We start from the raw sequence: 26,969 nt of genomic DNA on the forward strand, positions 1-26,969 counted from the left end.
GTAGTAATCTTAAAGGTGAATCTCCATAGGCAGTTACTGGGGACGGGGCTGTTTGTCAATTGCAACGAAGAGCAGAGGAAGAGCTGGCTTTGGCTGATGCTAGGAGAGCTTCATGGGTCTCTGTAACAAATCACAAGTTTGTAGCATGAACATTTGGACAATGAAATCATGTGGCAAGAAAGATTTCTTGGATCTATAACAAGCACATACTGCAAAGAGCTGTGAAGTCAGCCCCAATACTCTTATTCTCAGGGTACTACTATGTAACAGGCAAAGGCCAAGGTGGGGCCTTCTGCTGTACAAATGGTGGAAAGCAGAGAGAAAGTAGGTCACCAGGCAGTGGGCAACCAAGAGGAAATCTGTGTCTGGACTGTCTAGTTCTCTGTTCTAACTCTGACATCTTCAAGGCACTCTTTCATCTCTCTACAAGGTTTAGCAGGGTATGGTTTTCAGAGCCAGTGGCCGCAGCATCCAGCCAGGTATCATGTAAGGACCAGATCTAGCTGCGTCTTAGGGAAGCAGGCCTAAACACGTGGTATTTATGGAAGAAGTTGAATGTACTCATGAAAGGTACTCTGTGCTGGGCACTGTGCTAAACTGCAGTTTACAGGCAAAAATTGTCTTAATTCTTGTGAAAACCCACAGATGGAAGAACTCATTATTCCCATTTTACAGATGAGAAACTGATGTTCAGAGGAAATAAATGAATGTCTGAGATCACACGGCCTGTCAGTGGTGAACTGCTGTCTTGAACTCAGTCCATCTTTCTGTTGTTCTGGTTATCTGGATGGCCTCTTACCACCCCTCTATGAAAAGAGCAAAGGGTGGTCTTTGAGCATCCAATGGACAAGCAAAAACCTCAAATGTTGACACTCACAAAGGAGGGTGAATAATTATAATTCATAAAAATTAATCTCAGATTTCCACTATGACACCATGACAACAGTTTTGAACTTAATACAGTGCATGAATGTGTCTATAAGAACTGTATTTTCTTTTCCTTTTTAAATTTCAATATAGCTGATTTATAATGTGTTAATTTCTGCTGCACAACAAAGCGATTCAGTTGTGTGTGTGTGTGTGTGTGTGTGTGTGTGTGTGTGTGTGTATATATATATATATATATGAAAGCAATCACTGGAGACTATCTGCCTCTTGTTGGCTTACAAAATCAAATATCCCAGGAATTGTTTCTTCTTAGAGGAAACCATGAATGTGCCAGCATCAATAGAATTTATGAATTTTATGATGAATGTAAAAAAAGATATAACATTAAACTATGGAAAACTTTCACAGACTGTTTTAACTGTTTACTGATAGCAGCCATCGTGGTTGAGAAAATATTCTGCTGTCATGGAGGTTTATCACCAGATTGTCAATCTACGGAGCGGATTCAGCAAATTATGCGAACAACTGATATACCAGATCAAGGTTTTCTTTGTGATCTTTTGTGGTCTGACCCAGATAAAGTTGTCTTAGGCTGGGGTGAAAATGACAGAGGAGTGTTCTTCACATTTGGTGCAGAAGTGGTTGCAAAATTTCTCCATAAGCATGACTTGGATCATATACATATGTATATATTCTTTTTTTTTTTTAATATTCTTTATTGTGTGCTCAAATAAATATTTTTTTTGTTATTCTTTATTTTTTTTTTTACTTTACAATATTGTATTGGTTTTGCCATACATCAACATGCATCCACCACGGGTGTACACATGTTCCCCATCCTGAACCCCCCTCCCACCTCCCTCCCTGTACCATCCCTCTGGGTCATCCCAGTGCACCAGCCCTGAGCATCCCATTATGGTTTATCACAGGATATTGAACACAGTTCCCTGTGCTATAGAATAGGACCTTGTTTCTTATCCATTCACTATTTAATAATTTGTATCTGCTTACCCCAAACTCCCAATCCTTCCCCTCTCCATCTCCCTATGCATTTTTTTTTAGCTCATTACTTGGAACAGAATTTATGCATGGAATATATTTATACTTTTAAAAACTTTATTCAGCTACTTAAAACTTTACGGTGTCCTATAAAATATATGATCATTAGATTCATTGGTATTTCATCGAAAATGAGATTGATAATCGTATTTAAAATGAAACACATTAACAAATCAATTCATGGGGAATTCCCTGGTGATCCAGTGGTTAGGACGCGGCACTTTCACTGCCAGGGCTTGAGTTCAATCTATGGTTGGGGAACTAAGATCCCATAAGTCGTGCAGCACACAAAAAGTTTGAAAAAAGAAATAAATCGTTTCATTAATATTTAATAATCATTAGGAGCTGCTTGAATTGCCTGCCTTAAGGCCAGAGAGTGGCTTATATGTAATATTCCTATTTATGCTTTTGTAAGAGAGGATAAAAGGATACATTCTGTAGGAAGCATCATGCCACTATGTAACTAATAATCGCTGCTTCAAGTCTATTTTTGGGAATGAAGTCAGGTATAGATAATAAATGAAATCAATATGACCATAATTTCCTCTGTATACCTGTTTAATCTTTCTTCTATCCCACCTCACTCTTCCTGTAAAAGTCTCTGCTCCATTAAGTTCATGCCAATTGCTGTTCAGCCCTCTCCTTCCCATCCCCACTGAAATCTCCTTCTGACCTGTAGACATTCCCCTTTTTGAATGAAGCTTCCCTGGTGGCTCAGATGGCAAAGAATCTGCCTGCAAGGCGGGAGACCTGGGTTCCATCCCTGGGTCAGGAAGATCCCCTGGAGAAGAATATGGCTACCCACTCCAGTATTCTTGCCTGGAGAATTCCATGGACAGAGGAACCTGGAGGGCTACAGTCTATGGGGTTCCAAAGTCACACATGAATGAGCAACCAACACTTTCTGTACCCCTCCCCAGTCATCATGTTCAGCTCCACCTCAGCTACCACCATCACTCTGGGAAGTCAACATGCCCAGAATGCCCCCAGCCAACTTTCTGGTCTCAAACCCTTACTTCCTCAGAGCCAATGAGGAAGTCCTCTTTCCCCCCTCCCCCAACTCAACCTGGTACTTACCCTACCCCCCACCAGGGCAATCCCCACAAAGTTATCATGAGAAACCACTCCTCTGTAATGCATTTCAAGCCCCCCAACACTGACCACTTCCTCTATCCCTCCAGCTCTCTGTGGACTCATCTCTTGGACGCCTCACAGATACCTTCAACTCAACAGGATTACAACTGAGAGAAGCCAGAAGCACACCCATATATTTAAGTTCATTAATAACATGTGCAAGTGTTAACAGCACAGGGCTTCTTGGGCCTTGGGAGATTTTGGCGATGAATAGGCCAGTGTGGACTCTCTCCAGATTCTGGGACTCAGGTATCAGCAGTCCTTCCCACATCAGAACATTTCATGAACCTGAGATTTGGCGTCCTTGTCAAAGACATGTTGGAGCTGTGGGTGGTTGTGCTTCGCCCTGTGAATCTTGCAGTTGCTCTGGGTCTCATCGCTCACCAGCTTCAGAACGTTGGAAGACACGTTTTTGAGAATGGCAGAGAGGTAAATTTGGGTGGTCAAGTTCTGGTTATGGGCATCCTGGTTTCCCTGGAGGTGGTGATCCACATGGCTCTTGGAGAACTGCAGCTTAGTTTTCATGGTGCAGGGGACTGTACGCTTCCTAAGCCCATCGGAGCTGTGATAGCTTCTATTTCCAGACATGATGTTTTGCTCTATTGACCTAGCTTAACTGTTTAGCTGGTCTGAGCCTTTCAAGACACCAGTCACCCGTGCTCATTCCTGCCAGCTCTGTCCCCCTGTGCTCCAGCTGCCAACTGGTCAGGGAGTAGCCTTTGTGACACCATAGACATCAGAATGTCATTGGTACCCACTGGGCTCTGATCAGTCCTCAGCCTAGAAATGTACATATTAGGTTATCCTAACTGGATAATTAGTGTTATCCAGTTATGTATGACTGGATCAGAATGTAACACTGACATGCCCTTCAGAATGGCTGATAATATTTAATGTGGATGAGGATGTAGAGCAACTAGAACTCTCCTACATAGCTGGTGATGTGGAAAACAGTTACAACCACTATGGGGAAAAGTCCAACAGTTTCTTATAAAACTAACTAATATACACCTACTTGATGATCCAGCCATTCTTCTGGGTATTTATTCAAGAAAAATAAAATTATATTTACACACACACACAATGTGCACTAGATTGTTTACATCCCTTTTATTCATAAAATCCCAAACTGGAAATAACTCAGGTGTTCACTAACAGAAAAATGGATAAATAAACCATGATATCTTCATACATTCTGCAAAACAAAACCCAAAATTAGAACTACTGAAACACACAATCACAAGGATGGATTTCATAGATACTGTGCTGAATGTAGAACCCAGACACAAAAGAATACATACTATATATATATATATATATATATATATGTTTATGTACATGAAATGTTGTATATATGTTTCAGTTCAGTTCAGTTCAACTGCTCAGTCATGTCCGACTCTTTGCAACCCCATGAACCACAGCATGCTAGGCCTCCCTGTCCATCACCAACTTCCAGAGTTTACCCAAACTCATGTCCATTGAGTCGGTGATATCATCAAACCATCTCATCCTCTGTCATCCCCTTCTTCTCCTGCCTGCAATCTTTCCCAACATCAGGGTCATTTGAAATGAGTCAGTTCTTCGCATTAGGTGGCCAAAATATTGGAGTTTCAGCTTCAACATTGGTCCTTCCAATGAACACCCAGGACTGATTTCCATTAGGATGGACTGGTTGGATCTCCTTGCAGTCCAAGGGACTCTCAAGAGTCTTCTCCAACACCACAGTTCAAAAGCATCAATTCTTCGGTGCTCAGCTTTCTTTATAGTCCAACTCTCACATCCATACATGACCACTGGAAAAACCATAGCCTTGACTAGACGGACCTTTGCTGACAAAGTAATGTTTCTGCTTTTTAATATGCTATCTAGGTTGGTTATAACTTTCCTTCCAAGGAGCAAGTGTCCTTTAATTTCATGGCTGCAATCACCATCTGCAGTGATTTTGGAGCACAAAAAAAAAAAGTCAGCCACTGTTTCCACTTTTTCCCCATCTATTTGCCATAAGTGATGGGACCAGGTGCCATGATCTTAGTTTTCTGAATGTTGCACTTTAAGCCAACTTTTTCTTTTGTTTTCTGTTTTCTTTTTTTGAGATTTTATTTTATTTATTTATTTTTAATATAAATTTATTTATTTTAATTGGAGGCTAATTACTTTACAATATTGTATTGGTTTTGCCATACATTGACATGAATCTGCCACAGTTGTACATGTGTTCCCTATCCTGAACCACCCTCCCACCTCCCTCCCCATCCCATCCCTCTGGGTCATCCCAGTGCACCAGCCTTGAGCATCCTGTATCATGCATCGAACCTGGACTGGCGATTCATTTCACATATGATAATATACATGTTTCAATGCCATTCTCCCAAATCATCCCACCCTCGCCCTCTCCCACAGAGTCCAAAAGACTGTTCTATACATCTGTGTCTCTTTTGCTGTCCAACTTTTCCACGCTCCTCTTTCACTTTCATCAAGAGGCTCTTCAGTTCTTCTTCATTTTCTGCCATAAGGGTGGTGTCATCTGTATATCTGAGGTTACTGATATTTCTCCCAGCAATCTTGATTCCAGCTTGTGTTTCATTCAGCCCAGCAGTTCTCATGATGCGTTCTGCATATAAGTTAAATAAGCACGGTGACAATATACAGCCTTGATGTACTCCTTTTCCTATTTGGAACCAGTCTGTTGTTCCATGTCCAGTTCTAACTGTTGCTTCCTGATCTGTATACAGTTTATGTACATGTATTTGTATATGTATATGAAGTTCTAGGTGAGTCAAAATTCTGGTTGCCTTTAAGGTGGAGGAGGGGCAGAATTGATTGTAAAGGGAACTCTCTGGATATGGGTGTAGATTACATGGATATATCAATTTTTTCAAAATTGTGCAGTTGAAATATGTGTATTTTAATGTATGTCATTCTTAACGATAAAAGAAATATACAAATGTTACAATCAAGTCTCTTGGAAATTGGGCAGGAGATATAGATGAAACAAAAATGGTAGAATGTTGACAGTTGTGGAAGCTAGATGATGGGTACATGAGGTTTCATGATTTTATTTAGATTATTTTGTTTTTTGTTTGAAATTTTCTGTAATTAAATTAAAGAAACAGAGGTTGAAAGAATGAAAGAAAAAAGGTAGTCATTATTAATCCATCATGGTGTCCTCATCTTAGAATCCTTTTTAGTCTGTTACACACACACACACACACACAGAGATAACCAGAACAACTTACTCCTATATATTAAAGTATTTAATTTCAGGTGGTAGGATTTGAGAGATTTTTACCTTCTTTCTATTTTTCTGTACCTTCCAAATATATAATTATGAATATGCATTTCTTTTATAATCAGAAAAGTAAACTATATGAAAATTTGAAAATATAATTTTCATTGAGTTTCTCCTGTATTGTTACTATGGTTTCAAAAATTCAACAGACTTTACCACATTATCACTCTCAGGAAAAGCAATGCTGCTAATCATATTATTTGTTAGCAAAAAAAGCTTTTGCCAAGGTATGAGCCTCCAGGGTACTTTTTTTGTGAAGATAAAAATGCAATACTGCACAGGAGATCTGCTTATTAGACATTGGGCATGCTCTCTGTAGAACCAAAATAACTTCAGAAATTTCCTGCCAAATTCACAGCTAAACTGTTATGCAAATGTAACTACATCTAAATTAAAAGTGTTGAAATGATACAGCCAACAGACTTTGAAGTATGATTGCTTTTGGTGGTGTAGGCAGAAAGGTTGAGATGTTTTCAAGTAAACAAGCTGTATCACACTTTATTTTGTTTCCTGTTTGGTTGGGGATTTATAGTGTATGAGAAAGAAAAAGTGATAAGTGAAAATAAAACAGAGTGAAACCTTCATAGAGCAAAACAAAAAACTGGACATGAACTTAATTGCAGGTACAGTCTGTAAAAGCCTTAGAACCTTACACAAAAAAGGGATGATAGACTTTGTACTGTATATGTTGCAGTCTTACTATTTAGCTTTCTGTTTATATCTTGCCTCTCCAACTTGATCTTATTTATTTATTTTCAAGCTTTTTATTTTGTATTGGGGTATAACCAATTAACATGTATACCTGTGGCAGATTCATTTTGATATTTGGCAAAACTAATACAATTATGTAAAGTTTAAAAATAAAATAAAAAATTCAAAAAGTGAAAAAAAAAATAATATACTGATTGCAACCAATTTAAGGAACAACCTTTTGAAAGCCACCTGTGCTTATATTTATCAAGTGCTTTGAAAATATTGAGGAAATAAAATGAATATGTAAATAAAAAAAAAAAACCAATGTTGTGTTAGTTTCAGATAGTTTGAGCAGTGAAGGGACTCAGTCATACATAACCGTGGATCCATTCTTCCCCAAACTCTCCTCTTACCCAGGTAGCCACATAACATTGAGCAGAGTTCCCTGTGCTCTATAGTAGGACCTTCTCCCCAACTTAATTTTAACATAGATAGCTCCCAAGAGTGGAGAATCTATTTTTCACTTTTGGTTACTTGTCATTGGGCTATACACTCTAAGAGGGCACACTCCATCTTCTCCATAGTTATACTCTTAGAGCCTAGTTCACTACCTGAGACATGCTAGGCATTCAATATTTGTTGAATAAATGAACAACTACTCCCAATAGCATGTTATCTGGTGCCTTGTCCATAGTGGACATTGAGTAGATATGTGTATTGAAGTAGTTATCCGTTAATCCATTTATTCACGCCATGAATATTATTGAGTGCCTGCTATGTGAGAGGCACTCTTCAAAGTGCTGAGGACAGGACGTTGAGCAAAACAACATTCCTGCTCCCACAGCACTTACATTCTAATGAAAAAATGACTATCTAGACAACATAACAGAATGTGATTTTTAGTCTTCATTGACATAAATGACAACTTCTCTCCATTTTCAATGTTACCATATTAAACAACTCTTGGGTGCATTGGGCCAGCATTTCACTTCTAGGGCACTTCACGTTGCTAGGTGAATGTGATTAAGAGTGGTTAAAGGTGACGTGTATAAGCACACAAAATTATTGCAATTGGAGGACTTTCCAAGATAACACATGAAAATCATTACAGAATATACCGTTCTTAAAGACTGCATGCTATAAACAACGAGAGAGATGGTTTCCAAAAGAAACAAAGATGCCTTTTATTGACAAAAGATGAATTGTTCCACTATGACTCTCCTCTTTCTAATTTCCTGGCTAGTCAAGAATCAGTCAATACTCCTTAGACAGTACCCATTTAAGGCTCTGACAAGTGTTATTTTTTTAGAGGCCATTCTTTAAGCCTTTCATTAATGAAAAGCAGTAGTGTAGCATCTATCGCCACTTCTGTTTCCTGGCCTTGCTCAGTCTGGGCCTGATATTACAAACAGCTGAAATCAGTACATTGCGATATTATGCAAATGTGCCCTGGCAGACTGAGCTAAGAATAGTGTGTGCATTGGGCTAGTTCACTTTATTTGGTTTATGGATGAATTTGGCATTTTTAAATTACAGAATTGTACAGACACTTTAAAAATCTCTGCATTAGCAGTGTCTTTCCTTATGAAGGTTAAATAAACCCAAATCTGTGGAACAACCTTAAACTTGCTGAGTTTAAAACTAGGAATTCAGAGAGAAAGAAAGAAGAGGGCATTGCATTGGGAAAGCAGATATTAGTGTGTTTCATGATGTCCTTTTGGATGAGTTACAGAGGTGTGGGCTGCATGCCCAGTAGAGCTTGGTGGATTCAGCCATGGTCGATTCACTGTAGCCAAAAGGTGCTCATTAGAGCTCATTGCAATCCTGAAGGGAACTTTCTAGTATCATACAGAAGAGCTGGAAATTTGGTCTTGACCTGTTCCACAATTTTTCAGTGACTTGGAGGAGGACATCCATAACATAGGTATAAAATCTGCTTATCACAAGAATTTGGTAGGGACAGTGAATGTATTTTTAAGACATAATCAGGAGCTTTAAAATCTATCCCAGCTAGATACTTCCTCTGAATCTAAAAGCTGAACCTTGATTGATATAAATAAATATAAAATTTTATATTTATGTTGATAAAAGGCTTTTTCATTTTAAGGGAATTTTTAGTCAAATATCAGGGAATACTTCTCATTTCCAGGCTCTAAATTAACTGATTATTTTCATAAGGCAGCCAGCGAAAGATTTTGAACTCAAAAAATACAAAAAGAATTTTTCAACAAAATATGATGGGGATAATATTAAAGAACAATCAGTTTTTACCTATAATGATTTTTCAATCCTAGTTGCAATGTTTCTTCCTTTAAAAAAGTCTGAAGAGTATAAACGCCACCCTTCTTCACTTTCTCAGGAGAACCAAGCTCCTTTCGCATCACCTGTTTAGTGCATCTTAGGGGAGTGTACGTCTGACTCGTACAACCAAGATGATTGATAATCGTAATGTCTAATCCTGAGTTTTCCTTTCTCATTTGGGACAGCAAGAAGTGGGCTTCTTCTATACCTAAGGGCTTCTCTTGTGGCTCAGCTGGTAAAGAATCTGCCTGCAGTGTGGGAGGCCTGGGTTCGATTCCTGGGTTGGGAAGAACCCTTGGAGAAGGGAAACACTACCCACTCCAGTATTCTGGCCTGGAGAATTCCATAGTCAATGGGGTCACAAAGAGTTGGACATGACTGAGCGACTTTCACTTTCTATACTTAAAATTACAAAAGAGCCAACATACATATTGTCTTAGGACAGAAAGCAAGATGTAGAATTTTTTGAAGAGCACCTCGCGGTTTGTTCCCTTCCCTTGTAAAGCATGCAATACATCAATTATTTGGGAAAAGAAGGGCCAAGTACTGATACCACTCTGTAGGAATACAAATGAGAGTTTATTAAACCCACTTTAAAAAAAAAGAGGATTGTCACATGGAGAATTGCAAAAAGCTCCTGGCTTGGAAGGACAGGACTTTTCAAGTGATTCCTGGCACTGTACTGAAAGGAGCATAGTCGGGGAGAAAAAATCTCAGAGGTTTTTCATTTACTGAAAGTAGAAATGAGTGGAGTATAAAACATAACTTCCCCAAAGCTAGTGTAGCCTTGGTTTTATTAAACAAAGTAAAATGTCCAAGAAAAAGAGTTAACAGCTCAGCTTTGTTATATGCTAGTCAGACCATCCTTGTATGTGTTCTGTTCTTTTAAAATATTTATTTGGCTGTGCAGGGTCTGAGTTGCGGCACCTGGGATCTTTAGTTGTGGCACGCAGTATCTTCAGTTACAGCATGCAAACTCTTAGTTGCAGCATGTGGGATCTAGTTCCCTGACCAAGGATTGAACCCAGGCCCCCTGTATTGGGAGTGCAGAGTCTTAACCACTGGACCACCAGGCAAGTCTCTGTATTCTGTTCTGACACTGTAGTTTGAGAGAGATTCACAAACAGAAGTATATCCAAACACTGCTGTCTTTAGAGAGGATGGCAATTCTGGAAGCTACATGATATGGGGAGTGGAAGAAGGACCTGGGAAGTTTAATCAAGAGAAGAAATGACTAAGGGAGGACACCATAGTGAACTTCAGTTGTGGGAGGCCTTATGGCCAAGGATAAATGGAATCTTTCTCTGACGTCTACAGATTTAGAGCAGGACTGAGGAAGGAGGCAATGTTTGGCTCAATTTGGGAGAGATCCATGTAGCAGAACTCATCAAAAATGGAATGGACCATCCACAGAGACAAAAATGTCCCTACCAGTGGGATGTGTTTGAAGAGGGAATCTCAACATTATGTGGGGCTGGAGCAAAATGGGCCTGTGGTCTCCACCATTCCTAATATTCTGAACTTGTGCAATGACATCAGAGGTCTAGTTCTGAACACTGAAAGAATCTTCTGTTCTTGCCTAGCACCTCTTTCTTAATCAGTTAATAAGGTCCTGTACAGTGTGTCTTGCATCATTCTTGTATTATTTTATAGTGATCTGAACATTACAATATTCTCCTAATTGAAAAGACACATAAAAATTAACATGTGCACATTCTTTGGGGAAGGTGGTTTACAAATTGGCTTACAACAATGGTTAAACATTTTCCATCTCTGTACGGTGGTGTCTTTGCTGTGTAAATTTGTCATAAGATCCATCAACATGTATACGTATGGCTGAGTCTCTTTGCTGTTCACCTGAAACTACCACAACACTGTTAGTTGGCTATATCCCAATACAAAATGTTTATTGTGTTAAAAAATGAATAAATAAATAAAAATTAAACAAAGAGGTGACTTAACCTTCCTACTCCTTTTATCCGGGGTGCTGTGGGTTTACTCTGACCAATAGAATGTGGCAGAATTATTATCATGTGGCTTCTGAGTCTAGGCCATAAGAAGCTTTTCAGTGTCTGTTCTCACTTGCTTCTATCGCTCCAACCTTGTATTTCATCCGGGGTTAATTTTGAGGATGAGATACCACATGGAGACTGAGATTATGTGGTGAGAAAGAGGGGCCCAGCCATCACAGCCCTTTGTAGTGGAGCCCCCAATAGGGGAGAGGGGCATCTAGGACCAGCCAACCCACCAAGAGACTGAACATGCCTGAGTGGGTCCATCTGGCATCATGGGGAAGAGAGGTGAGCCATGGCCCCTGAGCTCTGTCCAAGGTGCCAACCCAGGAAATCATGAACAAATGAATGGCTGGTGTTTGACAGAGCAGTGTGTTATGCAACAATAGAAACCGATATGTGCTTTTACTCTGCTAATTTTGTTTCTAAGAATAACCCTATGCATGACATATGTACACATATGGCCACTAGAGTGTTTCTAATAAGGAACAAAACAGAAAAAATAAAAGAGAAAGAACTGGTTTACAAAGCATAGCATATCCATGTAATGGAATACTCAATAGCACTGAAAAGGAATCAGGTGGTTCTCTATTTATACGTGTGGAAAGGTGTCTAAGGTATATTGTTAAATGAAAAAGCCATGTTCACGACAGTGTGAACAGTTAACCTCATTTATCCAAATAGACAAGTCTAGGCATAGGCATCATGGGAAAAGACCCTCATGCTGGGAAAGACTGAAGGCAAAAGTAGAAGACAGCGGCAGAGGATGAGATGGTTAGATAGCATCACTGACTCAAAGGACACAAATCTGAGCAAACTCCAGGAAGTAGTGGAGGACAGAGGAGCCTGGCTCCTGCAGTGCATGGGATCACAAAGAATCAAACATGACTTAGAAACTGAACAATAACAGGCATAAGTGTACATGTTGTAGACACATAGTAACCATCCAGAAGGATGCACAAGAAGTTAATGGTTTAGCTAAGGAGCTGGGCTGGAAATAGAGACCTTTATACTCTCTATTCCTTTATATACTGTCTTATAAGTGTATATTACTTAAACAAGTTAGTTAAAATCAAATTGCCAACATCCGCTGGATCATAGAAAAAGCAAGAGAGTTTGAGAAAAACATCTGCTTCATTGACTATGCTAAAGCTTTTGACTGTGTGGATCACAACAAAGTGTGGAAAATTCTTAAAGAGATGGGAATTCCAGACCACCTTACCTGCCTCCTGAGAAATCCATATGAGGGTCAAGAAGCCAGAATTAGAACTGGACATGGAATAACAGACTGGTTTCAAATTGGGAAAGGAGTACATCAAGGCTGTATATTATCACCCTGCTTATTTAACTTCTATGCAGAGTACATCATGGGAAATTCTGGGCTGGATGAAGCACAAGCTGGAATCAAGATTGCTGGGAGAAATATCAATAACCTCAGATAATCAGATGACACCATCCTTATGGCAGAAAGTGAAGAGGAACTAAAGAGCCTCTTGATGAAAGTGAAAGAGGAGAGTAAAAAAGGTGGTTTAAAACAACATTCAAAAAACAAAGATCATGGCATCTGGTCCCATCACTTCATGGCAAGTAGACGGGGAAACAATGGAAACTGTGGCAAACTTTATTTTCTTGGGCTCCAATTTCACTGCTGATGGTGACTGCAGCCATGAAATTAAAAGATGTTTGCTCCGTGGAAGAGAAGCTATGACCACCCTAGACAGCATATTAAAAAGCATTACTAAAAGAGACATTACTTTGCCGACAAAAGGTCCATCTAGTCAAAGCTGTGGTTTTTCCAGTAGTCATGTATGGATGTGAGAGTTGGACTATAAAGAAAGCTGAATGCTGAAGAATTGATGCTTTTGAACTGAGATGTTGGAGAAGACTCTTGAAAGTCCCTTGGACTGCAAGGAGATCAAACCAGTCAATCCTAAAGGAAATCAGTCCTGAATATTCATTGGAAGGACTGATGCTAAAGCTGAAACTCCAATATTGTGGCTACCTGATGTGAAGAACTGACTCACTGGAAAAGACTGAAGAATGTAGGAGAAGGGGACAAAAGAGGATGAGGTGGTTGGATGGCATCACCAACTCGATGGACATGAGTTTGAACAAACTCCAGGAGTGGGTGATGGACAGGGAAGCCTGGCATGCTGCAGTCCGTGGGGTTGCAGAGTCGGACACAACTGAGTGACTCTTTGCAACACATTCTGTGTAGTATCACCACGATAGTATAATTGTAATACCCTTTTTATGATGTCACTCCTCTGTTTACTGAGTCTCAATAACTCCCCACTGCTTAGCAATGGTCTTCAACATGAGGGATGTTCTATTTATATATTTAAGCTCATACAGTCAGAAAGAAAAAAAGCTCTATTACTTTTGAATATCTGCAAATGCATTGGCACACTCCCTTGGTATTTACGTGACCATCTATTGCATGAGGGAGACAAGCGGTCCCAAGGAATGTGGGGAGTTCCACCCCACAAAGGGCTTACGGTGATGCCATAGCTCATCCTTTCAGTTTCCCCTGATATCAACTAGTTACAGTTTCTGTGAACCCAGAAAGCCAACTTACAGATTTTCAAAAATCTAGCTGGAAGTAAAGAAACCTTTGAAAAATTGATGTCACTTAAAAATATCCCTTCAAAGAAACTCAGCTTTGGGGCTCTTATGAATAACATAAGCAGAAATTAATGACAAATAATTGGCTGATCTGACCCACTTCCAATTCCCGGTACAAGTGCTTGGCAATATTACAAGGTAAAAACAGTGATCATCACACAGATGTGACAGAGTTAGCAAAAAAAAAGGTGAACTCCAGAGTTTCAAATGTATAAAATCATGTGATACTCAGTCCAATACTTTACCCAAGTTCATTTAACAGTGATGAAAGTTTGCAGCCCCTGCTGAAGATTCTCACTTATTCCCACACCACTTGAAACACTTTTGTTCATTTGCCATGACAAAATGACTGAAATAACATGTGAAGGAAGCATGATAATAAAACAGAAATGTATTCTTTGTCAGAAAATACTGTTGGAGGATGCATAAAAATTATTGTGGCAGCATAGTAACATGAAGGATTCTCAAAATCATTATGCTGAAAAAATAACTTTGTTTGCTTAAGTTTACTTTGAGTTGCTTTTCTATTACTTGAAACTGAGTCTTACTATACTATCTACCAATATCCAAATTTGACAGATCCAAATAGTAAACCAGAGGTCAAGGTCACACTGAAATTATTTTTTAATCCAGAAGATAAAATGGAACAGGAACTGACAATGTTTAAGCTACTACAGAAGCATAAAAATTAACTACGTGGTAGAAAAATATAGGAAAAAGCCTTAATGCTTATCAGCAAAGAACTGGTTGTATAACACCTGGTTCAGCCATATATGAAAATCTGTATCTGTCAAAATGAATAGAATATATTTATTATGTATGGGCATGGAAAAAAAGAAAGAATCTACATATAGGGGTACATCTTGTATAATTCCATGGATATGAAACTAGAAATTATAGAAAATGAAATTTGGTAGAAATTCTAGAAAATTCAGACAAAATCTTTGGTGGTGGCCTGTGGCCAGGATCAGAAGTAGGGATGGATTGCAAAGGGTTGCAAGAGATCTCTTGGAGCTGATAGAAATGGTCTGTATCTTGGTTATGGCAGTGGTTCCCTGGCTGTATGCATCTATTAATATCTAAATTTGTACATTGGGGATGGGAGGGGGCTTTGAGGGAGAATGGATATATGTATATGTATGGCTGAGTCCCTTCGTTGTTCACCTGAAGCTATTACAACATTGTTGATCAGCTGTATCCCAATACAAAATAAAAAGTTGGAAAAAAATTTGTCCATTGAATGAATTTAGTTTATTGTATGTAAATCATATACAATTAAAGTTAACTAAAAATAAATATCAAAAAACATACTAAATTACATGAGAGGAACACTAAGCAATGTGCTAAAAACTGAAGATACAGTGTTGAACAGGAAAATGCCCTGGTCTTTCAAATTGATTGCAGGTTATACAGGCAGGTGGCTAGAAGCAAAATAATCACAGAGTTACTCCAGAAAAGGACTATGAAGGAAAGTGGAGATTCTAGGAGAGCCTATACTGAAAGAACTTGCCTTAGCTTGTGAAGTCAGGGAAGAAAGGTGGAAAAGGTCCAAACAGATGGAGAACCACGAACTTCCACGAACTTCGTAAGCCTGATCTCTCATTTGGCATATGGCCAAACTTTTAGTTTTGTCATAAAGAGATATCTTTACTCCCTAACTAATCAAACTGAATGTGGAAGTCACATTACAAATTTCTTTGTATCCCCTTTTATAGCACCTGGAGAGCAGGATACCAGTTGACTAATTTGCCTGCATGCCACAGAGAACAGACGTATCCAGTGTCCCTCCTAAGAGAGCCAGTGGCCAAGGGAGAAAACAGACCAAATGCTTGGCAATCTGCCCTCATCTCTCCCATCCCTTTTGGAGGCCATATGCCCCATGGCTCTGGCTGGCTGTCCCCTAGTCTGCTCTTCAGACACGTTGTTTGGGGGAAATTTTAAGGTATCTCAGCCTTGTTCCCCCAGGCATTTTCACTTTAGTTTTTCACTTCATAAATTTAATTTGTGCTTTAAAATCCACCTTTTGCCTTCTAACTCAATCAAATGATTCAGTCGTTTGACAGCCATGGCAAGGCCCAAGAAATATGTATCAATCAGTTGAAATGTCAACCTCAGCTCATAAAAGGGCTCACTCCATTGTCCAAGAGCACGAATTCAGTGTCTATCTGAAACTGAGCTGAAAATAACTCTCCCAAAGTTGTGCTGTGGGTGCCATCTTTAAACAGCCCAGATTTAACTGTTACCACATATAGCCTTTAACAGCCAGTATTTTGGATTGTAACGGCTAGTCTGCATGTCATCTGTCTCAACATGCTGTTTCCGGTCACTGTTTGGTCAGGTTGCTCTATTGTGTGAAAATTGGCCATTAGCATGGCTAAAAATAGAGAATTGACTCTTCCACAGATACGTGACTTTAGAGGTATAGGGATATGAAAATGGTTGATATGCTAGAACAAAGAGAACATCTCAGAAGACTTAAAGAATCTCCCAGAAAGTGCTGCTTTTTTCCCCTCAAAAGCTACAAGCAAACCGCCAAGCCACAAATGGAATTACCCTCAGCATGACCATTGATTATTTTATAGACGACTCATTCAACTAAAAGGCTTTTGGTGGCAGCTCTACTAACTAAGCATTGTTCTTTACAAAAAGAAAATTAAGGAAAAACGATGGAATATTTTGTGAAGCATAATATTTATGTAAACTGTGGGTGATGGTTATTTCTGATGTAAACAAGGGCATGAAAACTAAGAAAGGGATTGAATTAGTGTATGGAACATAGTTCTACACTAAACGTTAGGAATCCTTGTCCCTTAAAATAGAGCATCCCTTCACTTCAAAGCCACTGTGCTTTAGAATACTGACAGAACATGTTCAAAGTTAATATAGAGGGAAACCATAGACCTCCAGAACTTCAAATCAAGGAGCACTGCACCACCAAAACTGCATCGATGAATCATGTTATGAGGTGTAGCGTAGGCTGTGACAGATTGGCTATTATTCATGTCACTGTGCTGTATTAGTCTCGATATTGAAAAGAAGACATGAAATATAAAAGCAGCCCTTTCTGTATGTAAGAAACCGGAGTGATGGTGTAATGGGAGAAATTGTAAGTAAAAAAAATGGCAACAGCCAGTTAGCATGAATAATTAACTTTTCTAGGACACTCCAGGAGCCATAGGAAACTAGAATTTGCTGATATACCTTTATGTTTTAAATAATTATTTTCTTAGCTACGTTGTAAAATGTCAAAAGGTTTATTCCTTTCAAAATATTACTTATTTGTCCTTATTGTTTCAATAAGGATAATTTTCTTTGCTTGCAAAGTGTCTCATCTTCTGTGATCTTGTTTAGTCCTTTTAACAGCCCTAAGAAACTGGCAGGCAAGATGCTACTTTATAGATGAAGAAGAGAAATTGCAAACTTGTCCAGTGTCATTAGCTAGTATATGGCTGAGCAGGGACTCAGATTCACATCTGCTGACTCCAAATCACTTTGCTGATTGGCTCCTTTCTCCCTTGCTCCTTAAAAAAAAAAAAAAAAAAACTTTAATATAGTTATCAAAATGCATTGGCCTTGATTCCTGGATTTTGGAAACTTTCAAAAGCATTTGGTACATAGGTTTGGTTTTGTAGCTGCAGCATGGTCAATATTAAACCAGGCAGAGTGTCTGTACTCTGTTCTTGGACAACTGAAGCCTAGGGTGTTGTACCTGTATTGTAATCCCAAAGGCATAGGGATTTGGCTGTTGGTGTCCAGAGTGTTGAAAGACAGTATCCAGGGTGGAAACCAAAATTGAAGCCAGATAAAAGGAAGAGGAGAGTGAAAAAGTTGACTTAAAGCTCAACATTCAGGAAACTAAGATCATGGCATCCAGTCCCATCACTTCATGGCAAATAGATGGGGAAACAGTGGAAATAGTGGCTGACTATTTTTGGGGGCTCCAAAATCAATGCAGATGGTGATTGCAGCCATGAAATTAAAAGACGCTTACTCATTGGAAGGTAAGTCATGACCAACCTATACAGCATATTAAAAAGCAGAAACATTACTTTGTCTACAAAGGTCCATCTAGTCAAGGCTATGGTTTTTCCAGTAGTCATGTATGAATGTGAGAGTTGGACTATAAAGAAAGCTGAGCACTGAAGAATGGATGCTTTTGAACTGTGGTGTTGGAGAAGACTCTTGAGAGTCCCTTGGACTGCAAGGAGATCCAACCAGATGTTGAAGCTGAAACTCCAATATTTTGGCCACCTTATGCGAAGAGCGAACTCATTTGAAAAGACCCTGGTGCTGGAAAAGATTGCAGGCAGGAGGAGAAGGGGATGACAGGATGAGATGGTTGGATGGTATCACCGACTCAATGGACATGAGTTTGGGTGGATTCCAGGAGTTGGTGATGGACAGGGAGGCCTGGCGTGCTGCAGTTCATGGGGTCGCAAAGAGTCGGACACGACTGAGCAACTGAACTGAACTGAAACATACAATTCAAACAAGGATTCTAAATAAGAGTGTAAAGAAGATGGGGAGAATCCAAGAATGAAGAAGTGGGACCTGCAATATAGCTCCAGAGCATAATGGATGGTGGGGAGCAGAAAGCAAGGCTTAGGGGAATTTACTAAGCCTCTTTTCAGTGCACAAGTAGCTCTGGCAATGAGTGAGAAAAGAGTTTGTAAGGGTGTCATGATGGCTCAGATATGCAGATTAAACCTATAAATGATCTCAGAATGAGAGCTGTTCCCTCGCTGTGATTAAGAGAAATCTAAAAAAATAATAATAATAAAATAAAATAAAAGAATGAGAGCTGTCAAGACTCCTATTTCTTTCTTTCTGGAATCCAAAGGGTCAATGATTAGATGCTTGATTTTATTTAATAATGTGTGACTTTAAAAACTCAGTATATTTCCAAATTATTATTTATTTAACATTTGTATCCAGGCGATAGTGAAGGACAGGACAGCCTGATGTGCTGCAGCCCATGGGGTCGCAAAGAATCCGACATGACTGAGCTAGTGAACTGATACTGATAGATTAATTGTACATCAGCCAGTCCTTTAAAGAATCATTCTATCTTTCCCATAATTTGATATTATGTAAAACTACCACAACAATGCAACATCTGAGACACAGTTAAAAATTGATTACAACCATAAAAGAGATTAATTGACCAGGCTAATAAAAAGAACACTTTACATATAGGAGAATAAAGCCATATCCTTTCCAGTGATTGCTGTTGTTGCTGTCATTCAGTCTCTAAGTCATGTCCAGCTCTTTGTGACCCTATGGACTGTAGAATGTCAGGCTTCCCTGTCCTTCAATATCTCCTGGAGTTTGTTCAGATTCACATCCATTGAGTTGGTGATGCTATCTGACCATCTCATCCTCTGTTGCCTCTTCTCCTCCTGCCATCAATCTTTCCCAGGATCAGGGTCTTTTCCAATGAGTTGGCTCTTTGTATCAGGTGTTCAAAGTATTGGAGCTTCAGCTTCAGCATCAGTCCTTCCAATCAATATTCAGAGAAATCAACCCTTTAATTTCCTTTTAGGATTGACTGGTTTGATCTCCTTGCAGCCCAAGTGACTCTCAAGAGTCTTCTCCAGCACTGCAGTTCGAAAGCATCAATTCTTCAGTGCTCAGCCTTCTTTATGGTCCAACACTCACATCTGTGCATGACTACTGGAAAAATCATAGCTTTGACTATACTGACCTTTGTAGCCAAAGCAATGTCATCTGTATATCTGAGGTTATTGATATTTCACCTGGCAATCTTGATTCCAGCTTGTGAATCATCCAGCCTAGCATTTAACACGATGTATTCTGCATAGAATTTAAATAAGCAGGATGACAATATACAGCCTTGACCTACTCCTTTCCAATGTTGAAGCAGTCCATTTCCCATGTCTGGTTCTAACTGTTGCTTCTTGACCTGCATACAGGTTTCTCAGGAGGAAAATAAGGTGATCTGGCATTCCCATCTCTTTAAGAATTTTCCACAGTTTGTTGTGATCCACACAGTCAAAGGCTTTAGCATAGTCAATGAAGCAGAAGTAGATGTTTTTCTGGAATTCCTTTGCTTTCTCCTTGATCCAATGGCAATTTTTAAAATTTTATTTTACTTTTTAACTTTACAATATTGTATTGGTTTTGCCATATATCAACATGAATTCACCACAGGTATACATGTGTTCCCCATCCTGAACCCTCCTTCCTCCTCCCTCCCCATACCATCCCTATGGGTCATCCCAGTGAGCCAGCCCCAAGCATCCAGTATCGTGTGTTGAACCTGGACTGGTGACTCATTTCATATATGATATTACACATGTTTCCAATGGCAATTTGATCTCTGGTTCCTCTTCCTTTTCTAAATTCTGCTTGTATATCTGGAAGTTCTCAGTTCACATACTGCTGAAGGATTTTGTACTTAAAGGATTTTGAGCATAACCTTACTAGTATGTGAAATGAGCACAATTGTACAGTAGTCTGAATATTCTTGGGATTGGAATGAAAACTGACCTTTTCCAGTCCTGTGTCCACTGTTGAGTTTTCCAAATTTGCTGACACATTGAGTGCAGAACTGTAATAGCATCATCTTTTAGGATTTGAAATAGCTCAGCTGGAATTCTATCACCTCAACTAGCTTTGTTCCTAGAAATGCTCCCTAAGGCCTACTTAACTTCACATTTCAGGATGTCTGGCTCTAGGTGAGTGACCACACCATTCTGGCTCTAGGTGAGTGACCACACCATGCTGGCTATCTGGGTCATTGAGACCTTTTTGTATAGTTCTTCTGTGTATTCTTGCCACCTGTTCTTAATCTCTTCTATTTAGGTCCTTGACATTTCTGTCCTTTATTGTGCCCTTTATTGTGGGCAATGTTCCCTTGGTATCCCTAATTTTGTTGAAGAGATATCTAGTCTTTCCCATTCTATTGTTTTCCTCTTTTTCTTTGCATTGTTCACATAAGAAAGCTGTCTTATCTTTCCTTACCATTCTCTGAAACTGCACTCAGTTGGGTATATCGTTCCCTTTCTCCCTTGCCTTTTGCTTCTCTTCTTTTCTCAGTTATTTGTAAGGCCTCCTCAGATAAACACTTTGCCTTCTTACATTTCTTTCTCTTGGGGATGGTTTTGGTCATCACCTACTGTACAATGTCACGAACTTCCGTCCATAGTTCTTCAGCTGCTCTGTCTACTAGATCTAATCCCTTGAATCTATTCATCACTTTCACTGTATAATCATAAGGGATTTGATTTAGGTCTTACCTGAATTGTTTAGTGGTTTTCCCTACTTCCTTCAATTTAAGCCTGGATTTTGCAATAAAGAGCTTATGATCTGAGCCACAGTCATCTCTAAGTCTTGTTTCTGCTGACTGTATAGAGCTTTTCCATCTTAAGTTGCAAAGAATATAATCAATCTGATTTTGGTATTGACCATCCAGTGATGTCCATGTGTAGAGTCCAGTGACTGTGGACTTCTAAAGAACATACTTGACAATTGACAAAATACAAAGTGTAATTCAAATATACTGACTGGCATTTTGATATCTATTTCTAGGAAGTCTTAATTTTGTGGGCTCTGCAGAGTAGAGGGAATTACAGAGAAGTTACAAGTGTATTCAATTTGATGTGTGAAAACATTTTAGTAATCCCTATGAATAGATCATCATGAATTTAAAGAAGAGAATTTGAATTCAGTTCATTTATAAAGTTCAGTAAGAATGTGGTAGGATCTTCTTAGTGGAACCATATTGACTGAACCAAAATTACACTTTTCCAATGACTCAGGATGTTTGGCCATACTATTTTTGGCCAGAATGACTGTTTTCCATTAAGTGCCTGTGCCAAGCTATTTCCAAGATGCACTCTGTTTAGCTGTTAGCCCTGAGCATACATGACCTCAGTGCTGTGATTTAAGTGACAAGATCGAGGGAATAAAATGAGTCTGCTGAAAAGGGAGGAATACAAATAAGAAGGTCTAAATGACATTTTCTGTTCTAACTATGAGAACCAGGGACTCAAATCATGACCCATCTATAATGTAAAAGTTCATTTCCAGAAAAAAAAGAAGTAATGGTAGTAATGAAAGTAATTCAATTACAGAACTAAGTATTAGGTTAAACCATATAGAATAACCAACTGATAATCATTGTTTACCTAGAGAAACTGATTTCTTATGGTATGCCATGACATTACCATAATCATAGCTCAGTGTATTGTATCAAGTATGTATTGATCCAATTCACCTCAAACAAGGGCTGACACTCTGCCAGGATTTGTAGGAACATAGCAACTAGAAGGAAAACCTCATAAGAGCAAGTGGAGATTGAAGGGAACACAATGCAAGGAAGAGTGATTCCAGAGGGAATAAACAAAGTCTTCATGGAGGAGTTGAACTGACCTTGAGTTTTGATCAAAGACAAGAACAGACTGCAGATACAGGGGGGCAACGTTTGCAAAGAGTAATGCACTGGGATCATCTCTAGAATAGAGAGCTATTAAGTAGGTCGATCCTATTTCCAAGGTCCATAGGAAGCTCAGGCCATGTGGCTGAGGATATGGAATAACATGGTAACTAGTTTAGATTTTATTCTGTGGATCTAGTAAAGGTGTTTAGCAGGTGAATGTCATGATCACAGCTGTGTATTCAAAATTCATCCTGATGACATGGAGAAAAGGGAACCCTCCTACACTGTTGATAGGAATATAAACTAGTACAGCCTACTATGGAGAATAGTATGGAGATTCCTTAAAAACCTAAAAATTGAAATACCATATAATCCAGCAATCCCACTCTTGGGCATTTATCTGGGAAAGATGAAAACTCTAATTTGGAAAGATACATGCATCTCAATGTTCATAGTAACACTATTTATAGTAGCCAAGACATGGAAGAAACCTAAATGGTCATTGACAGAGGAATAGATAAAGAAGATGTGTGTATAGGATGGAATATTACTCAGCCATAAAAAGAATAAAATAATGCCATTTGCAGCACCATGGATGGACCTAGAGATCATCATACTAAGTGAAGTAAGTCAGACAGAGATGACTCATATGATATCACTTATATGCGGAATCTAAAAAAAATGGATACAAATGAACTTATTTATGAAACGGAAACAGACTCAAGAAACATAGAAAATAAACATTTGGTTACCAAAGGGGAGAGAGGTTAGGGGAGGGACAAATAAAGAGTTTGGGATTAGCAGATACAAAATACAAACTACTATATATAAAACAGATAAACAACAAGAATTTACTGTATAACACAGGGAACTATATTCAATGTTTTGTAATAACCTATAATGGAAATAATCTGAAAAAATAGAAAACTGAATCACTTTAGTACATACCCGAAGCTAACAAAATATTGTAAATCCACTATACTTCAATTAAAAAAAAACCAAAGGACACACCCTGGTGATAACATGAAGGATGGAATGGAGGGAAATGAGAATAGAAACAGAAAGATGACTTAGGGGACTTTTGTCATAATGTTAGGAAAGAATGAGGGCTTGAATTAAGTTAGCTTGACCACAGAGTAGAGGTCAGACGCCATCCATATTATGGTTTTACAATTAATAGGACTTGGTGATTACCTACATAAGATGTGGTTTAAGATAACAGAGATTAACTGTGTGAAAGTCACTCAGTCTTATCCAACTCTTTGCGACCCCACGGACTGTAGCCCACCAGGCTCCTGTGTCCATAGAATTGTCCAGGCAAGAAGAATACAGGAGTGGGTTGCATTTCCTTCTCCAGGGTATCTTCCCGATCCAGGGATCAAACCCAGGTCTCCTGCATTGTAGGCAGATTCTTTACCATCTGAGCCACCAGGGAAACCCTCACTATGTAGTACCATTAAACAAAATGAGGAAATCCGGAGAAGCAGCTTATTGGACAGGAGTTTGTTAGTCACTCTGTATCCGACTTTTTGCTACCCTGTGGAGTGTAGCCCACTAGGCTCCTTTGTCCATGGGATTTTCCAGGCAAGAATACTGGAGTGGGTTTGCCATCTCCTTCTCCAGAAAAAAGGCTTCTTTGACCAGGAATCGAACCCAGGCCACAGAGGTGAGAGCGCCGAATCGTAACCACTAGACCACCAGGGAGCGTCAAGTGATGAGTTTAATTTAAAAAAAAAATTTTAGTTTAGGGAGTCTAAGGAACATTTACCTGAAAATATCCATCCAGGAGTTGGTAAGGTTAGATCTGACACCTAGATGAAAGATGAGTGCTAGACATGGAATAGAGAAAAGGAGAGATGAGCAGGCTTGGAGGGAAGAACCAAAGAACAGTAATGGAATCAAAGAACCTGTAGGGATGAATTTGACTTAAGGTGGTGGGGAGATGTTTCTTTCTCTAAAATACAGAAAGAAAATGAGGAAGTAAGTGAACCGAGAGATGACTTCAGAAGTGGAAGAGAAAGACCTCGAGTGAACCAGCAAAGACTGCTTTGATTGTCTTGAATCTTCTCCATAAAGTTTGAATGGAGAGTAAGAAGAGTTAAGGAAGGATTAGGGATTTAACATGTGTAGGAAATGTTCAGAAAAGTCTTTGCATGAAAGGCATGCAAAGTATCGTCACTCTTAACATGTCATACTAAGAAACTGATAAGAAATATTCAAATAGCTTTATCTGGGAAGCAGTTCAACTTGTTAACAAACACTGCCAATATATATCTTCTAATAAAAAAAGTCACTATAACATGACAGAACTGAGGAAAATAAATAACCTGTTCATATGTAACTAATTTAATTTATATGTCAAGTGATTTTTGAGTGGTATCTCTAAACTTTTTTACCTTTAAAAACATTCTTTTTCATGATGCCTGGTCACTACAAGACCTTTTAGAAATAACACCCAAAAAAGATGTCCTTTTCATTATAGGGGACTGGAATGCAAAAGAAGGAAGTCAAGAAACACCTGGAGTAACAGGCAAATTTGGCCTTGGAATACGGAATGAAGCAGGGCAAAGACTAATAGAGTTTTGCCAAGAAAATGCACTGGTCATAACAAACACCCTCTTCCAACAACACAAGAGAAGACTCTATACATGGACATCACCAGATGGTCAGCACCGAAATCAGATTGATTATATTCTTCACAGCCAAAGATGGAGAAGCTCTATACAGTCAGCAAAAACAAGACCAGGAGCTGACTGTGGCTCAGACCATGAACTCCTTATTGCCAAATTCAGACTTAAATTGAAGAAAATAGGGAAAACCACTAGACCATTCAGGTATGACCTGAGTCAAATCCCTTATGATTATACAGTGGAAGTGAGAAATAGATATAAGGGACTAGATCTGATAGATAAGAGTGCCTGATGAATTATGGAATGAGGTTCGTGACATTGTACAGAAGACAGGGATCAAGACCATCCCCATGGAAAAGAAATGCAAAAAAGCAAAATGGCTGTCTGGGGAGGCCTTACAAATAGCTGTGAAAAGAAGAGAAGTGAAAAGCAAAGGAGAAAAGGAAAGATATAAAGATCTGAATGCAGAGTTCCAAAGAATAGCAAGGAGAGATAAGAAAGCCTTCCTCAGTGATCAATGCAAAGAAATAGAGGAGAACTACAGAATGGGAAAGACTAGAGATCTCTTCAAGAAAAGTAGAGATACCAAGGGAACATTTCATGCAAAGATGGGCTCGATAAAGGACAGAAATGGTATGGACCTAACAGAGGCAGAAGATATTAAGAAGAGATGGCAAGAATTCACAGAAGAACTGTACAAAAAAGATCTTCACTACTCAGATAATCACGATGGTGTGATCACTGACCTAGAGCCAGACATCCTGGAATGTGAAGTCAAGTGGGCCTTGGAAAGCATCACTACGAACAAAGCTAGTGGAGGTGATGGAATTCCAGTTGAGCTATTTCAAATCCTGAAAGATGATGCTGTGAAAGTGCTGCACTCAATATGCCAGCAAATTTGGAAAACTCAGCAGTGGCCACAGGACTGGGAAAGGTCAGTTTTCATTCCACTCCCAAAGAAAGGCAATGCCAAAGAATGCTCAAACTACTGCACAATTGCACTCATCTCACACGCTAGTAAAGTAATGCTCAAAATTCTCCAAGCCAGGCTTCAGCAATATGTGAACCGTGAACTTCCTGATGTTCAAGCTGGTTTTAGAAAAGGCAGGGGAACCAGAGATCAAATTGCCAACATCTGCTGGATCATGGAAAAAGCAAGAGAGTTCCAGAAAAGCATCTATTTCTGCTTTATTGACTATGCCAAAGCCTTTGACTGTGTGGATCACAATAAACTGTGGAAAATTCTGAAAGAGACGGGAATACCAGACCACCTGATCTGCCTCTTGAGAAATTTGTATGCAGGTAAGGAAGCAACAGTTAGAACTGGACACGGAACAACAGACTGGTTCCAAATAGGAAAAGGAGTTCATCAAGGCTGTATACTGTCACCCTGTTTATTTAACTTATATGCAGAGTACATTGAGAAACGCTGGAGTGGAAGAAACACAAGCTGGAATCAATATTGCCAGGAGAAATATCAATAACCTCAGATATGCAGATGACACCACCCTTATGGCAGAAAGTGAAAAGGAACTAAAAAGCCTCTTGATGAAAGTGAAAGTGGAGAGTGAAAAAGTTGGCTTAAAGCTCAACATTCAGAAAATGAAGATCATGGCATCCGGTCCCGTCACTTCATGGCAAATAGATGGGGAAACAGTGGAAACAGTGTCAGACTTTATTTTGGGGGGCTCCAAAATCACTGCAGATGGTGATTGCAGCCATGAAATTAAAAGATGCTTACTCCTTGGAAGGAAAGTTAGGTCCAACCTAGATAGCATATTAAAAAGCAGAGACATTACTTTGCCAACAAAGGTCCATCTAATCAAGGCTATGGTTTTTCCAGCCTTGGAATGGATGTGAGAGTTGGACTGTGAAGAAGGCTGAGTGCCGAAGAATTGATGCTTTTGAACTGTGGTGTTGGAGAAGACTCTTGAGAG

This window comes from Bos grunniens, chromosome X (assembly GCF_055505025.1).
Source record: "Bos grunniens cultivar Pamir isolate PY7600 chromosome X, Bosgru_T2T1.0, whole genome shotgun sequence".
In the NCBI taxonomy this organism is placed as follows: Eukaryota; Metazoa; Chordata; class Mammalia; order Artiodactyla; family Bovidae; genus Bos; species Bos grunniens.